This window comes from Ctenopharyngodon idella, chromosome 5 (genome assembly GCF_019924925.1).
Source record: "Ctenopharyngodon idella isolate HZGC_01 chromosome 5, HZGC01, whole genome shotgun sequence".
NCBI classification, from domain to species: Eukaryota; Metazoa; Chordata; class Actinopteri; order Cypriniformes; family Xenocyprididae; genus Ctenopharyngodon; species Ctenopharyngodon idella.
Window position 1 is genome coordinate 26,429,719 of NC_067224.1, and position 18,846 is coordinate 26,448,564.

The following is an 18,846-nucleotide window of genomic DNA, read 5'->3' on the forward strand; positions in this document are numbered from 1 at the left end:
TCGTGAAATAAGTCACTATTAGACATTGAGGCTACGTGTTGTGGGAAACGACTGAAATATCAGATTTATCTGTGGCTCATTAAACCTGTTCAGTGCCCTATAAACTGCATGAGTGATTCAAACCCACGCCAGGGGCCTGGCTATTTTCAGCCTGTGCTTCACCAAGCCAAACCGCTCACTCCATCAGAGCAAACACGCTGACCAATCAGAGCCGAGGTCATTGTTTATGCATGTGTGGAAGTATTTACACAGGCCAATGGTGTAGTAAAGCTCAAACTGATGGAGAGACACTTAAAATGCTATTAGTCACCTTGTGTTGTTAACAAATCGTAGAAGTGAGCAAAACAGACTTAATACCATTTGCTTTATAACATCAGCAAGCAGCGCACACACAAATATAGCTGTTGTATGAAAGCCCTTAAGGTCTATCTAAACACCGTTCATTGTGTCGGGGCTGTAGTTATATCTAGGTTATGTAAATCAGCTGTGTTGTGTTTACACAGAAGCAGACAGCACCTTTCAATATAAGCACCAGTTGTTTTATACATGGGATAAGAGGAAATGTTGGTGACAGTGACAGACACTTTAATTGTGCAATACAGGAGTAAAACTTACAGTAAAGGTTATGTCAACAGTCATTATCACAATAGCAGATAACAACTAACAACACTTTTTCAGCATTTATTATTCTTGGTTAATGTTATATTGTACATGTGAATATATTTTTATATTAAAAATTGTACACATTAAGATTAGAAAATGCATGAATGTGAACTGATAGTTTGGAATGCACCAATTATAAAAATTATAGTTGATACAGATAAGCCGATTATTTTTTCTATGTTTTGGCCAATATTATAATGTATACTAGAAAATTTTGGTAGTCTTTTTAAATGCTGCAAGTAGATTTAGGCATCACAATATTCTAATGTACAGATATTTAGGTTTTTATATTTAGGTTTAACAAAATATGTTCAATTAAAAAATATAAACAGTCTCTAGCTAGCATATAGTGGCTCCATACTAATAATGAAAAGTACAATATTTATAAATTAACAATTACCAAGAAATGCTGTTGAAATTGATAATTGTATGGTAATGGTACCAAATATGCATCAGATGTTGACATTAAAATTTCAAAATAAATAAAAATCGCCACATAAGTAGCCGAGAGCTGTGTAGTATTATTACGATGCGTGTGTCTCTGCATGTAGGAAAGAGAGACATTACGAGAGGGAGTGTCTGTATTGGTATTTATGGCCACATTACTCTGTCATGATGTGTGTACACAAGCAGTGTTTATTGTTTGGTCGTATTGTGCGAGAAGGTAGGGAGAGCCGTATTTCTTCCTCTCGGTCCGACAAGCATCCTCTTTGTGTCCCCCCTCCTGAAGACGAATTACAGAAAACAGAGGGGAACGGCATCTGTGGCTCTTCAGGGCTGTTTGAAGGAACAGGGGGAGGAGAGAGACGAGAGGAGAGATGGATGTGGCATGGAGGAGGCCGGGAGGGGAGGTGCAGTTGGTGCTGTATTGAATGTGCCCCGACCTCACTATAACCTCACCACCTCTCCCTGACCCTCACACACAAGACCTGCAGGAGAAAGGAGGGGAGGTCAAAAAGTTAGTCACTGACTTATGAAAGAAGAGGAGAAGAGAAGAAAAGAGATCCCCCTTTCAGAAACATCTGGTGTAGGGTCTTTCAGGCCGGCCGGGGTGAATAGAAAAGGGCCGCCCTCTCCTCAGAGCTACTAGAGTAATTAGGCCTGGTGCAAAGGTTCTGGGCACGTTGTTCATCGAAAGAGCCTGCTCAAGTTAATTTAATTGAAGTCAATATACTTTTTTTAATGCACATTTTTGGTCTTATTGTGAATGATTAATTGGTGGATGTTATATCAATAAAAAAACAAAACAAAATGTGGTAACTCTAAAATGACTTTTATTTTTGCTGATGTCATGAAGGCCATGCGGCCTATTGGACAATGTTAAAGGGTTAGTTCACCCAAAAATGAAAATTATGTCTTTTATTACCCACCCTCATGTCGTTCCACACCCGTAAGACCTTCGTTCATCTTCGGAACACAAATATTTGATGAAATCCGATGGCTCAGTGAGGCCTGCATTGACAGCAATGCCACCGAACTTCTCAAGATCCAGAAAGGTACTCAAAACATATTTAAAACAGTTCATGTGAGTTCAGTAGTTCAACCTTAATATTATAAAGCAACGAGAATACTTTTTGTGCGCCAAAAAAACAAAATAACGACTTTTCAACGATATCTAGTGATGGCCGATTTCAAAACACTGCTTCGAATCTTTTGTTTCGATTCAGTGATTCGGAGCGCCAAAGTCACATGATTTGGGCAGTCTGGCAGTTTGACACGCGATCCGAATCACTGAATTGAAACAAAAGATTCGAAGCAGTGTTTTGAAATCGGCCATCACTAGATATCGTTGAAAAGTCGCTATTTTGTTTTTTTGGCGCACAAAAAGTATTCTCGTCGCTTTATAATATTAAGATTGAACCACTGAACTCACTAAAGTTCGGTGGCATTGCTGGCTATGCAGGCCTCACTGAGCCATCGGATTTCATAAAAAATATCTTAATTTGTGTTCCAAAGATGAACAAAAATCTTATGGGTGTAGAACGACATGAGGGTGAGTAATAAATTACATTATTTTCATTTTTGGGTGAACTAACCCTTTAACTATAACCACATAGCTATTTAGGTGTTGTTTTAGCGGACTCATACTCAGTCTGGCTCCATTTTGAACATAATTTTGTGAAATATTGTTACCATTAAAAAGAACTGTTTTCTATTTGAATATGTTTTATAATGTAATTTATTCTTGTTATGGCAAAGCTAAATTTTCAGCATCATTACTCCAGTCTTCAGTGTCACATGATCCTTTAGAATTCATTCTAATATGTTGATGTCATGCTCAAGAAACTTGCCTTATTATTGTTCATATTGAAAACAGTTTATACTTCTTAATATTTTTGTGGTAACCAAATCAGAAAATTAGAATGATTTCTGAAGGATCATGTGACTCTGAAGACTGGAGTAATAATGCAAAAAAATCTAATTTGTAATAAATTACATTTTAAAATATATTAAAATTGAAAACAGTTCTTTTAAATTTGACTGTATCTGTGATCAAATAAATGTAGCATTGTTGACCATAAGAGACTTATTTCATTAATAAATAAATACATCATAATTATTCTAAACTTTTGACCTGTAGTGAAACTTCCACTTTTCACAATCAAATAGATTCCTAATAGAACAAATGAAGTCCCACCCCGATTTTTTTCCTCATTGAATGTATTGAAAATACATTGTATAATAGAAGTAAAAATTTTTCAAATGGCAATTCACTTTTACTTTAAACTGACCCAGGCAAGGTGTTCTGCCTGTTATAACTTGTGGTTCTTGCTTTCATTTCTTCTCTTGTTGATTTTATTGTCCATTGTTTCCAGGGCTGGGCTTTGTGGGGTGAATGATTAGATAAATAAATGGATGGATGGATGAATGGATGGGGAATGGAAAGATGGAGAGAATGTGAGAGAGGGCGTGTATAGATGAATTGTGCTTTATGTGCAGTTAGGGGTGTGTGTGAGGGAACTTTCTGTAATTAAGTTTTACAATCTTCTCAGTAAATGACACATAAATCTTGCCCCTCCTCATCATCCAAAGATCGTAATCCCCTCCTCAATTTCCTGTCTCTGTGGACACTCACTTGATTTAATGGCCTTTGATGATTGCTCAGTAAAACAGTACATGGGGTATCCATTCGAGATCCCAGAGGGCTGTGTGTGTGTGTGTGTGTGTGTGTGTGTGTGTGTGTGTGTGTGTGTGTGTGTGTCTACGTCAGCATTCGTCAATGAACAGTTGTGCTGAGCCACCTTTTGTTAATGTGTTTAAAAGATAGAACATAAAATGACCATTGACATCATTAAATGGAATTGTAAATTAATTATTTTTCGCACAGGTTTCTGAACACTCCCCTGATTTACCAATGGTTGGATCAACCGAGAGCCCCGCCCCTACCTTACACCATTGTTTAGGGCAGAATTGTGGCGTTTACACTTTACATGCAAAACAACAACTTACTTATAGTTGTCTGTACATATTAAGCTGGAATATGAGAATGTGTTTCAACAACCATTCCTCTCTATTTTTCCTGACTCTGATCCACTACAGATAATCCCTCGCAGTGCATGAAAAAAGTCTATTCTCATTAGTCTTTCAGAAACTACATTATCTGCAGAAGTCAAGCAATTAAATCTGCATGTCTTAATGTAGCTGTTATGATTGATCATGTTTATTGGATTGACTCAAGAGCTCTTGGGTTCCTCATCAGTTATCAGGCATGAGAGTGGCAGAAGGACGGGGGGTACGAGTGGCAGCGAGAACAGATAAACACTCACCTTGCTTGTGTGCTAATTGTTGTGCCTCCTTCTGTTAGCGTCCCCTTCCTTTTGTTTCTCTGCTGTCAGCTCTAATCAACCATTAGATCTTCAGCAGATGGAAGAGACGAAGTGGGAGCGACAGAGAGAGACCGTGGGAATAGCTGCTCAGTTTTAGCAACGCTGCCCTCTATCTGACAAGGAGAATGAGTTGGTCTTCTTCTATTTTTTTTTATAGTGGCACAAAACCTGATAGAATTAGAGAGAAGTATATATAGTTGATTGTTGTTATAATTATTGTTTTCGCTTCTCTCCCTGCTAGCTTGTGGCTTGGACTACGGTCGAACAGAAAGGTAATTATTTATTCCCATGGTGCACTGTTATTTCCATAAACACAAGCAAGCAAGCATATTGGGTTCCTGCAGATCATATTTTACACTATTAATACGCCATCTGCTTCTGTGAACACACACACACACATGCTTGCAGTCAGCAGAAGAGCTGAGAATGCACACTGAAATACAAATGATCACAGGGAAACTAAAATATGCAAATATATTGACACCAAAACATACATTTGCAAACTCACTTGTGCAAGTCAGTCCAACAAACACATGCAGATGTATGAAATTTTAAAGTCGGCATGAAAAAGTCGTCTATTTTCTAAATGCATATTTTTGATCATATTGTGAACAATTCATCCATGCATATGCTTCTTTTTTAATATTTTGACCATGTAATTTTAATCAAAATATCATAACTAGATATTAATTAAAAGTAAATTGTCATTTGCAACCCGTTTTTTCTTCCATAGTGTGACATATTTCTGGCTGAAACAGGATATTCAGTGAGAGAAATGGGAATTGATTGGATAGTGAAATTTTAGCCAAGACACTTTTGTTCTGTTTGAGTGTGTGTTTGCAAAAAACATGCTTAAATATTATTGGTTAACATTATCTAATAACCTATGCCGCATCAGTGATGTCAGCAGAAATGAAAAGACATTCAAAAGGAAGAACAAGTTATTAAATTTTGATTAAGAAGACAAACAATGTTTTTCTTTGGAATAATATACACCAGTAAATCATTCAAATTTAGACCAGGAATGTGCATTAGGAAAATAAATAGATTTTGGTTTCATGTTGACTTTAAAGTCTCTGGAAGGTTTTAGGGGGTTATCGGCCCATCTCTCATTTTCTGCTGGGGAAAAAAAAATTAGAAGCAGGACTTGAAGTCCACAGAACAATTTAACTGAGGTCTTGCTATTTATTCTCAGGTCAGTAAAGAGTCTCTGTTGGATTAGAGTGGAGGTCAATGACAGGTCGAGAGATAACTGCTGGCTCACCGAGGAAACTGCTTTAATGAGAACAGCTGATCAGCTGCCATGGATTAGCATTCCTGCCATACTACGGGGGGCTCTGATGATGGAGGGGATTACACTAATGACTAAAGCATTTAATATGTCTATCAGTTTGTCAGCAGTGACATCGGCATTACATGATAGGGGTCGACCTGTTTTAGTTTGGCAGATTTTTCAGGTGACTGAGGGTTTTGCGTGCACATGAGAGGCAGAGAGAAGGAAACGGGATTGGATCACCAACCTCTACAAGGTAGAAACTAGAGGAGAAAACCAGGCACTGAGAAAGAGACAGAACGAGAGGGAAGCAGTGACAAAGAGAGAGAGAGAAGGAGAGAGAGAGAAGGAGGAGGGGTGTTCTGGCTGGGTTGACAGCAGCCCATTCATCCTCCATGCTAGAGGAGACAAAGTGCTGGCTGGCTCAGGACAGGCCCCATAAATCACCTTCCATAAGACACACTACCTACTGCTTATTACATTCAGCATGACAAAGCCTCTCTCCCTTCCCTTTTTTCTGTTTTCTCCTCTCCACTCCACTCCTTCTCTATTCATTCTGCCTTACCTTTCCCTTTCTCTGTGCTTGTTTCCTTTTTCCGTCTTCTTGTCTTTTCTCGTCTCACTTTCCATAGAGGTGAATTCAATTTTTTTTACACATAACAAAATGAATAGTACTTTTTTTTAAAAACATTTTTTAATCATGTACAGTATAATCACACAAAATGAAGACTCACATCATTAGCCTAATAAACACGGATTTATTTTACCTCCTCACCTCATGGGGGCAACATTTTGAAATCACATGACCAGCTGACTGTTTGCTTTATACCAGTAACCTTCATGTTATTTGACAGTTTCACTGGTGCCTCTTTTCCATATAATGAGAATGAATGAGGATCCAGACTGTCAAGCTCTAAAATGACAGAAACGCACTATAAAAGTATCATAAAATATATTGCTCCATGTCTTCTGGAGCCATAAAATAGCTTTATGTGATGAACAAACCTAAATTATTCACGCAAAAATGATAGGCTACCATCTGCAGTCCGCATTAATTCAAAAATGTGCTTGTAGATGTAAAATGTCGTGTTTGACATAAACGTGATGTATCATGTGATGCAGCAAATCTAAATATGTGTAGTGAGACATAAATGAGAGCCACAGTGAAGATATGTCAATAATGGCTGCATTTTGGTCTACAAATTAATCATATGGCTTTAGAAGATTATGCATAAGTTATATTTATGATACTTCAATAGTATTTTTTGAAGGTTAAAAGCTTCTGACTCAATTCATTGTGATTGAATGGAAAAGAGAGACCAACACTCTCTTTCAATACAAATCTTCTCCTTTTGTGCTCCACAGTAAAAAAATCATTCAAGTTTGTCATAACATTAAGGTGAGTAAATATTAGAGTTTTTATTTTGGGCTGAACTTTTTATTAATCATGTTAGGCTGACAGAATGCAAGCTTAAATATGCACAGATAAATTGCCTCTATATTTATTTTTACTGGTTGCATTCACCGTTGTTGTTGTTGTTGTTAAGCTATATTTTAATTCCTTGTAGTGAGACGGGGTTGGTGGCTGCATGCCGGCTGTTTTTGTCGGACATGTCGCTAATGCTATGAGTCAGACAGATAAGTAGAGGGCAATAGAGACAATATTAAGATGGAATTGCAGAATATGTCCCAAGGCACTGCACTGCACACAGGACAGAATATTCCAGTGCTATTTTAAAGCATCATGGCCTTTACCCAACGTAACCTTGGTAAGATTTTCTAAGATATTGGGAAAAGACTTCGGTCTCCATTTTTGTCTATGGTTCAACAGAAGCCCAAACCTCTCATCAATCTCTGCCTCTACATTATAGAAACACAATATTTTCATTTCCCTCTCCTTTCCATTCTGTGTGTGCATATGTGTTTGTGTGCGCTGCTTTAATGGAGGATGCGTTACAGCAGGGTAATGATCTGTGCGTGTGTGTGTATTGATCAGAGCATGATTTATTTCAGCCGTCTCATGATTATCGGGTCGTTCATCATGCCTGAATTACCCTATCAATACTGCTGCCTACACGGACCACGAGAGACTGCAGAGAGAGAGGCTGATTTGTTACGAGGGCAGGAGTGGAGGGGATGCATAAGGAAAGAGGAGAGGAGTAGAAAAACATTTAAATACTTCCTCCCATCTTATCCTACACATTGTAAACAATTGCCTTCTCAGCAGTTCTTTAATACATTGAAACCCCACTACGTTATTAGAGTGGAAAACCAATCTGTTGAGCTCACTCTCTGATTATAAACCTTGTGTGCCTTCTTTCTGATGAACACAGTCGGAGTTATAATAAATATCCTGATGCATCTAAGCTTTATAATGGCAGTGAATGGGATCAACGTGTATAAAGCTGAAGAAAGTGCATCTATCCAAAGCAAAACATACTCCACATGGCTCCGAGGGGCTAATAAAGGCCTTCTGTAATGAAGCAATGCATTTGTGTAAGAAAAATATCCATATTTAACAAGTTAGAAAGTAAAATATCTAGCTTCCACCAGACCGCCTTCCGTATTCAACTTTGGAAGAAAGCGTAACTGATGTCGCGTCAGTTAAGCTTTTACGCAGCGTAAGCTTTTTGAACTGCGAGAGGCGTTACACTTTCTTCGTAAAATGAATACGGAAGGCAGTCTGGCGGAAGCTAGATATTTTACTTCAGATGCGTCAGGATATTTATTAATATAACTCCGATTGTGTTCATCAGAAAGAAGAAATTCATATACACCTAGGATGGCTTGAGGCTGAGTAAAGCTTGGGGTAATATTCATTTTAAAGTGAACTAATCCTTTAAGTAAAATTTCATTTACACATAAACTTAGAATCAATTTAATGACAGAAAACTGAGACTGTATGCAAATCAGCAGTATTTGCGCTCTGATTGGCCAAGCCTGGCATCTTAAAGAGAGCTATAGAGTGACGTTTAAGGAGTCCCATATTTTGTTTGGCTTGCTTTTTAGATACATTATTAATTTGACTCATATAAATCTGTCAGTAAACAGGGTGAGAGGAAGGCTGGAATATAATAACCCCTCACTATGGAAGCCAAAGGCTTTTTGGGAACTTTATCTTTAGTAAAAGAAATGGTTCTGTAATTAGCATCAAATTGGCTTATGGTGAACGAAACAGAGCATGACGAGGGTCTGGAGAGGTTTTTTAAAATGTCTTAAGATGCAGACACATAAACACACATGCAATGGCAAAAGTTTATGTTTGTGTTCACAGCAAAATCATGAGCACAAGGGCATTTCTTGTGACCATGATGGTTTAACCACTTTAAAAAACACTCCATTTACAACACTTTTGGCAGCTTAATTGCATTTATTGTGATCTCGACTATAATTGCTGGCACAGACTGTCCCCTTGAGTCTTCCACCTCCTCGTCTGCGTTGGGAGATGTCTGCTTTTGCTGTCTTCTTACATGCCCAACATCACCATTTTTAAAGCTCAAAGGGCTATTCTAAAAGCCAGTGAACATTATGAGATGCTAACTATGGCCTAAAGCATGGGAAGCCTGTGTTAGTTTCTGAGAGCAGCTAAACTCAAAGCTATAACAGACCACAGTCATTGGCTGTGGCGGTTAGCATGGGTGTGCCCTTAGCTCATCTGTGGCTCATCCTAGAGCTCTGGGGTTGACATAATTAAAAAGAGTCCAGATGATGACACTTTTGAAGTCTGTGATATTTAATTGTTGTTGTTGTTGTTGTTGTTATTATTAAGTGTGTATATATATTTTTTGTCTGTTTCTCTTTTCTTTGGCATATGGCCAGCTGTAAAGAGAGTTGCTTTTCGAGGTAGTTATTTAATCCTATTAATCTTTATTTTTTTTATTATTATTTTTCTAATGTTAGCATTATGATTATTATCATCTTTGTTATTATTTTAGTTTTTGTTTATTATTGTTATAAAGCACATTGGTCAACTTACATTTTTTTAATTGGTGCTATATAAATAAAACTGACAATTGAATTAAGTTTTTTTTTTTTTAAATATACTTTTATTCAGCAAGGATAAATTAAATTGATCAAAAATGACAGTAAAGATTTATTTTGATTTGTTATTTAAATTTAAAAATGTTCTAAATTGTAATAATATTTCACAATAACAATATTACTGTTTTATTATATTTCTAATCAAATAAATGCAGTCTTGGTGAACATAAAACATTTAAAAAAAATCTTACCTTCCCCCCAAAGCTTTGATTGTATTTATGAATAGAAATATATATGCACTTTAATATCATTTGATATCTTTTAAAACAAGTAATCACTTTGTATACAAGTTGAGACAAGGCATTAAAGCCATAGTCATCCTTGCCAAATCTCCCTTAACCCAGTGAAGCCACAATCCCAAGATATCAACTCTATGAACTCCATTTTGAGACAGACACTCACTTTCCAATACCTTTTCATATAGTCATGCCCAATTCATTCATTCAGCCAGCTTGGAATTTTTCCAGATTGAAACAGGTCTTAAACTAATATGGGTGCTTTACATTCGGGCCTCAGAGTCTCTCTCTCTCTTTCTCTCATGCTGTTGGGAGAGATTATACTTCTGAAAGATGAGAAACACTGTAGACAGTGTGGATGGGATAATCAATCAGACGGTGCAGGAGAATGTGAAAGCACAGAAGCTGAGGCAAGGAGAGGGCAGCAAAATAAAATACATATACACGGTTATGAGTGCAGACTGCATCTGCACCAGGGAATTGGAGCCATAAATCAAAAAGGCTGTCAGAGGACAGAGAGTGAGAGAGAGGGAGAGAGACAGAAAGGCAAAGGTAGTGTGTGTGTGTGTGTGTGTGACACTGTCACTGACTCCTCTGCTCCCTCCTTCACTGGAATGCAATTTCCTGGAATGTCAGGCGGAGAGATGGGGAGCAGATAACGTGCCATGAGCGTGAGTGTGTCTGTCCTCCACCCCGTCCACAGCGGCAACGCAGCTCAACCCAAATCTCATTACAGAGACATGATAGAATTTGCTCAGTGTGTAACCTCATTATTCTCACTCACAGATAAGGCCTGTAATTGGCCAGATCTACAGAATGGAGGAGAAAGAAGGACTGGCAAGGCAGGTGTGTGTGCCCAGGACTATGCCGTGAGAGACAGAAAGTCACTGACTTTGCAAGATGTGTGTATGTAAGACTGACCAATAGCACGTGAGCAAAGAAGAGCTGTGGGTGCAGGAGATCATTGCTGTGGAAGTGGGGTTCATTGCATCATGTGGATTTAAAGAGTGGTCAGACCTGTATACAGTTAGAGAGTGTGGGTGAGAGCCCTCCGGGCAAACACTGTTACGGTTTTGTTTTTATCCACTGTCAGTTCCTCTATTCTTGCCAAAAAATTACTGTTGATTTGAGGAATTCATGCTAAAATTGCCTAAAATTGCAGTATGTTTACTTTCTAGGTGATTTGTGGAGGGACGTTGGGTGAAAATGGATTAAAATTGGGGCAGTTGAGCTCCTGTATTAATATAGAAGAAGCACGTTGATGTTTTTTTCTCAGTTGTTTCATAGATAAGGCCATCTGTCATAGTAATCTTACATACCAGAAATATTTCACTATATGACCAAATGACAAAGATGACAAAAACATTTTTTTATACGTTTATTTTAAAATAAATAAAATGTTGTTGTTTTTTAATTATTGTATTTTATATTTCATTTTATTAATTTATTTTATTCCAGAGTAGTTCCAAGACTACATTTTTTGCTTGACAAAACCATTAATACACTATCTATCTATGTGTGTGTGTATAAATATTTGTGGAATATGGCATTATTTTGACAGAAAAAAAATATATATTCTAATGAAATGTACTGACATTTTCCATGGCAGTTCACTATATCTGTGCTCTGAAGTTATTCATAGAAGTTCAAAGTGAATATGCTCAGGCTGCATACTTGCCCAAAACCACAAAAGACGGATCTGAAAACCATAAAACCTCTGATTCCCATGTTTCTCCATCAGTGCAATTTGTCAAACAGTACATTGAGCTAGAAATCACCCAAATGAGAGAATAATAACTGTAATGTGGTGAAGACCGCCGTAACTAAATATTGTGTGTGTCTGTGTGTATGTTATCTGTACCAAGGACCACCCATCAATCCGTCCACCCCATAGCCACACACACGCAAGCCTTGAGGTCACTGCAGCTTTCACTCTCGCACACAGTAAACGTACCCTATCCACCGCACACCCTGTGCCGGTTCAGACGTACCGTTCCAAACCTAACATGGAAAATCACACTGTGGCTACACTGATCCAGAATGGACGAGTGTGCTTATTCTGCAGGCCTGTTTCATGTCCAATCAAGCCCACCACAGAGAGTGTGACCCAAACATAAACATTTATTCTGTATTTAGCTCTCTTTCTGGGTTATTATTTCTCATTAAGAATCACTGTATCAGACCACTGCTCAAACCAAAATAAACAGGCTTTATAAATATGTCTCTTTTGGGTCTTGACTCTATATTTTCTTGAAAAGCTTCCAAATGGAATCAAAAAAGGGTTATTTTAATAAGTTTTAATTTATAAAACAGTAGATGTACTCTTCAAAATTAAAGAGACAGTTCATCCAAAAATGAAAATTCTGCCATCATTTATTCATGTTACCTCATGTTGCGCCAAACTTTTTTTTATGACTTTCTGTATTCTGATATATGGAAGCCCGTTTCTGCCACTAAATAAAAAAATAAAAACAGTAATTGCGACTTTTTATCTCAGAATTCTGACTTTTTTTCTCGAAATTGCGAGTTTATATCTCACGATTCAGACTTTTTTTCTCACAATTCTGACTTTTTTCTCACAATTGCGAGTTATAAAGTCAGAATTCTGAGATATAAACTCGCAATTGCGTGATATAAAGTCAGAATTGCGAGAAAAAAAGTTTCACACATTTGTGAGTTTATGTCTCACAATTGTGAGAAAAAAAGTCAGAATTGTGACTTTATATCACGCAATTGCGAGTTTATATCTCGGAATTCTGACTTTTTTCTCACAATTGCGAGTTATAAAGTCAGAATTGCAAGAAAAAAAGTCAGAATTCTGAGATAAAAAGTCGCAATTACTGTTTTTATTTTTTTATATCTAGTGGCGGAAATGGACTTCCATGCTGATACACTACTGTTTTAAATTTTGGGGTCAGTAAGATTTTTAAAAAAAGAAATTAATTATTTTATTCAGCAAGGACGCATTAAATTGACAGTAAAGACTTTTTTTCTATTTCAAATAAATGTTGTTTGATATTTTGAACTTTCTTAAGCAGCACAACTCTTTTCAACATTGATAACTGAAATGTTTCTTGAGCACCAAATCAGCATATTAGAATGATTTCTGAAGGATCATGTGACACTGAAGACATGTTTATGTCCATTTTGGATCTGAAATAACATGGACAAAAATAAAGAGACATTTTTGTGTTACACATTTAAAAAAAAAAAAAAGTCTTAAAAAAGTATTCCAAGTCATGCAGATTTGGAACAACATGTTGTGAGTAAATGATGACAGAATTTTTGGTTGAACTGTCCCTTTAATAAGTGTATTTTGCTGAATCTAACAGTTGAAGAATGTACATTTCCTCTTATTTCTTCCTCAACACATCTCTTACATTTACATTCTGTGTTCCTTTGTATTTTAAGGCCCTCAGTCTTCTTTATTTCCTTTCTTGCAGATGCAAGAACAGCTGTCCCCAATCTGGATTCAGATCTCCACTATTTCACGAAAAAACCCAGGCCTGATCTCAGATCAGTGGCAGTGTTTGCTCTCTGAACCACGATCAGTGCCGGAGTCTGGAGTGTGACATATTCATCTGCTGACAGGGGGGTGGAGGTGGGATGGTTTGACTACACTGGGACCTGCCAGGGCTGTCATTACATACTGAATGGCTTCTCCCACACACACACACACACACACACACACACACACACACACACACACACACACACACACACACAGGCAGCTGGTTGTCTGTCCTGCGAGGAGGCAGACATAATAACAGAGAGAGAGAATTCAGATCAAAACAGGAAAACAAAGTGAGAGGAAGACAGAAATTGTGGATTTGCGAATAAAAGAGAGGGAGACAGGGGGCGTATCGTTATCCCCCCTTTTTTCCTCTCAGTGAAGGCATGTTGACATGTCGTGAATTCAGTTCCTGCTGCGAGACGGCTCTGTGTGTGTGAAGTCAAACAGCTAGAGCGGCCCATTAGTGTCACACACACCTAGAAAAACACACACGGCTATCATATAAGGGGGATTATGAGTGTGAAAAGGGCAAGCAGGCCCACTCAGAGAACAGGAAGGCGTCCCAACCTGACTGTGTGTGTGTGTGTGGGGCATCTCCCCCCTCCCTTTCAAGTGTGACAGTGATTAATGATTCTCAGCTGTCAGGTACATTACTCACATGACCTCTCTCTTTTCACTGACACATTTTCTTTCTGTCTCTCTATACCAGAGACAACACAGACATAAACAGAAAGACTAGAGAATGAAAAAAGGTGGAGGATACAACATGTGTCACCCTCTGGACAGAGAGTAGGAGTGCTTTCAGCATGCGGGACAAAACCACTAATAAGGGGACAAATATTTTCACATATGCATCAGTGTGTCTTCTCATGCCTTTGTCAGTTTGAAGAAACCAAGGCGTTACTCGGTCTCCCTCCCTCCCTTTCTGCCTGGATGATGGATGGGGAGGAATGAAAAGTTTCCTCTCCTGGATCGAGTCATCGTCAGCAAGCAGGCATCTGCTTTTCATCTCTGCCTTCCACCCAGCCGCAGATCCCAGAGCAGAAACATTCTCAAACCCCGACATAGACTGTTACCGAAGGAACTGATCATAGATCAGCTCCGTCAGGCATCGACAATTCCAATCGCCTCTCGAGGGTCAGAGGAGGCGTCGCGGTGAGGAGAACAGGCTGACGGAAGAGGAAAGCCTGACGAGGCATTGTGTGTCTCGTCCAAAAAGAACTGAAAGTTCTTTAGTGGAATGACTTTGCTTTTAAGCACCGCAAGTCAGCCAAGTATTTGATTTATTTGACTTGCTTTTTCTTCGGATAACAAAAAACCTGGAGTCAGAGCTGGTTTGCCTTCTGAGGCCTAGAAGTATCGTAAACCTTTCAGAAGTGTGCTAGCATCACAGAAATCCTCCTTTAGCTCTCCTCCCTCCAAAGTAGAATACAAAAGAGACAATTCTCTGTGGGGGGAAAAATGAAAACAGGGGAATAGGAATAAAAAGCTCCAAACTTCAGAGTAATTACCCATGAGGCTCCTCCCAGCTCTTTCTCTCTCTCTCTCTCTCTGCAGGGCTGTCACAGAGTTATGGCAGGAGTGGAAAGTATGTGAATTTAAACAAACGATTTTAATCGCGCCGGCGCAAGCCTTTCTGTCACATTTGATTTATTACCAACAACGGATTAATGCAGGAGAGGTGAGGAGGTCAGCGGCTACAGAAAAAAAAGAGAAGAGAGAGAAAGATTTTTCAGGCCACACAACAAAACTGTCATGAATGTGTAAACACGCTTGTCCGTTGTTTTCCGTTGTTTCTTTTACAGCTGCTTCCACTTCTCAATCTTCATAATATTAGTTGTAAGGATAAAGGTAAGCGTATTTGGCTGCCCGTGATGGAGGATTTGAACATGAGCCTTGACTCAAGATATTAATACTCCCTTGCACCTTTTAATTAATGACATGATAGAAATTAATAGAATTAGAGATGGTGGGATGCAGGAAGAATGGCCACAGCAGTGATGCGAGTGACTGTTATGCACCTGAGTTGTGATTGACAGGACTAGAATATTATAATATTATCTTCCCAAAATTCGTTTAGAATTTCATTATGCACAAAAAGAATGGCTGCATTAATTCACATGCCATCTGTCCTAAATAGTATATGACAGTGGGAGTTCCCCAGCACTGCACATTTTGGATGTCTCCTTTATTAAACACACCTAATTTATCAGCTCATTAATAGAGACTCCAAACCTAAGTGGGTGTGTCAGATAAGGGAGACATCCAAAATGTGCAGTGCAGGGCTGCTTCAGGACCACGACTGAGAACCAATGCTATTTCAAATCAGAATAAGTCATAATACATTTAATATTTTGCTGCAGAGGAAGAGGAGTTTGCAAGTTTTCCATCACAGTTTTTAGTTGTTCAGTTGCAACAGGGTTTTAAATATTTTAACATCAAAGTTAAGTAATAATGTATTTTAAGATGAAGAAATTTAGCTAGATGCCAATAGTTGCATTATATGTGAAACAGATTTTGAGTTTAGTTTTTTCAGTCATTACATTTTTTATTTATTTTATGTAGTTTTATATTTAAACACCTTTATTTTGATATATTACCACTTTTGGAAGATTTTTTGAGGAAAATTGCTAAATTTAAGTATACACTACCAATCAAAAGTCTGTTCTACCATAAAGACTCAGAGGGCAGGTGAACGTTTACATGTCATTTATTCTATAAAGTATAAACAGATGGTAGTGAGGTATGTTTCATGTTTAGTTGTACGGAAAAGTTCCCGTCCTTAATCCGAATCCTGGGGATGCAGATTTGGCTGATCCTGCCTGAAGATGAAGGCAGGGGCGGAGCCTACCCCCGATGGATGGACAGGGCCAACCTGGTGGTGGTGGGGTGGATGGAGGGCAACGTCAGTGTCATCAACTGCGAACGTGAAAAGAATTCAGTGCTCATTTATACCAGGTGTCAAGCAATGATTGGCCAAACTTATTATTATGAATGATGACGTGACATTAAGTCTTCCTGGTAGAACTTGCGCTGGCACTTTCATTGGTTGGTAAGATTTTGTAACAGTATAATCAGTAATACTACAATTTAAAATAACTGTAAAAATGTAAACATAATGTATTCCTGTGATAGCAAAGCTGCATTCTTGAAGCTCCAGTCTTTAATGTCACATGATCCTTCAGAAATCATTCTAATATGCTGATTTGGTGCTCAAACATTTCTTATTATTATCAATGTTGAAAACATCTCGGGTTACGTTTGTAACCCTGGTTCCCTGAATAGGGAACGAGACGCTGCATTGAATTGCAGAAGTGATCCCAATGCGATTCAACGCAGCGTTGATGTTCCCATGAAAGGGAACGGTTGTGATGCTAAATATTTTTTTGTAGAAATCATGATACAGTTTTCTCAGGATTGATGTATAAAAAAATGTAAAAGAACATAAATTATTTGAAATCTTTTCTAAGCCCTCAGTCACAGACAAACCCTATGCCTTAGTGCAAAAAGATGGTCTGTGCTATCAAGGCACAATTTTATAACTTGGCGGTATGTCTCAGTAATGGCTTGTAATGTCTTAGTATTTTTTATCTCCCTATTGCACTTTAATGTCAGCATGTACTTAAGCTGGCTTGAGAGTGAGATGTTATCCCTGCATGATTTGTGTGGCTGATTTTTATTAGGAATGTACAAAGAGCATCTTGTGCTTGACTGAAAGGAAAAGTTCACATGGTGACGAATTACCAAATTTGATTAGTGACCTATAAATAGTGAACATTTTTTAATAACCTTTTTTTCATCAAGATTTTGAATCCCAGATTTTCAATGTGGTCTCAGACATTTAGACCCCACTGTATATACTTTCCCATGGCCAGTGAATGTACTGTGCAGTTGAAATATGTGAATTGGGATTTGGTGTATGTATAGAACATTATCTTAAAATACTCAAATGTGGACATTGATCTGCCACATATTAATGTTGCTTGGTTCACATGCTGTAACATATAAGCTCCCGACCATGAAGTGATTGCGTGTGTTTGAGAGCGGGTGTATGTCTGAGTCTAGTGCGTGGTATTTTTCACCAGGACGGTTCAGTCTGTGGCAGTTTACACAGACACACAGATCACCTGACAGCAGGAAACGATTTTTCTGCACTCACATGCACTGTAATGCACAATATCACACACACACTCTCTCACTTCATCCCAGACTCTCTCTGTCATCTCATCCGCAGATATAAAACAGACTTCCTCCTTTTTCATAACACATACTCCGTGGAAAATGTGTGCCGTATTATCGTTGTGTTTGCAGACAGACAGGCAGAGATGACAGGTGACAGGAGACAGGTGAGACGAGGACGACAGCTATGGCATGTGTCACGGCAGGTGAGTTACAGGTGGGCGTGACCTGCCAGTCAACATCAGTTAGACTAGCGCCGTCAAGCCACACGAAAACATCCACATACACCACACACGGACGTGCAGAAACAGCTCTGTTTTGACAGAACGTTGTCTAAGCATCTGCGCTAATACCAACTTTTTGGGATTTCAAAGTAGAGTATGTAAATAAACTGTGCTAGACATAATTTGAGTTAATAAAACATTATAATTACCATATAAACACAGAGCACTTGTGTTGATGTGATATCAGCATGTTTACATGGGAATACATTTACATTAAGAGTCCAGCTGAGTTATAAGTGTTAATGTGTGTGTGTGTGTGTTTCGCTATATCCTGACAAATGCTGACATATTGTAGCCATCAGAAGTGGAGTTGGAGGTCGGTGGTCCAGGGGGAGATCATCCATCATTTCCATCCTCATGGCTGTCTAACAGCATCTGACAGCCCGCTATGTCTCTATTATCCCTACTCTCATCCCCCTCCGCTCTATTCTTCCACAATTCCCTTATTCCTTTTGTCTCTCGCTCTCATTCTGGCCCTTTGCTGATGCACATGCTGAAGTTCAACGCACTGCAGCATTCAGAGAACATCTGCTTTTCCAATTACATAAGTAACTTTATGTAACATTTTGGTAAATAATTTATTGTTGCATTATGTAAAATCACAAATTACATCTCTTTAATATCTCAGTTCTTTCAGTTAGATGAAATGGAGAGCGAATGGAGACTATGGGTGTCACAGGCTGGCTGTTTAGATAATCCAAAGAAGATGTGTGATGCAGAATGAATGATACTAGTCTTTAATAAACACAAAGAACGATAGCATACACAGAAGACACATAACATTAACAAGAGACCATGAACTGAGGTAGGCCCTCAGAGCTTAAATAGT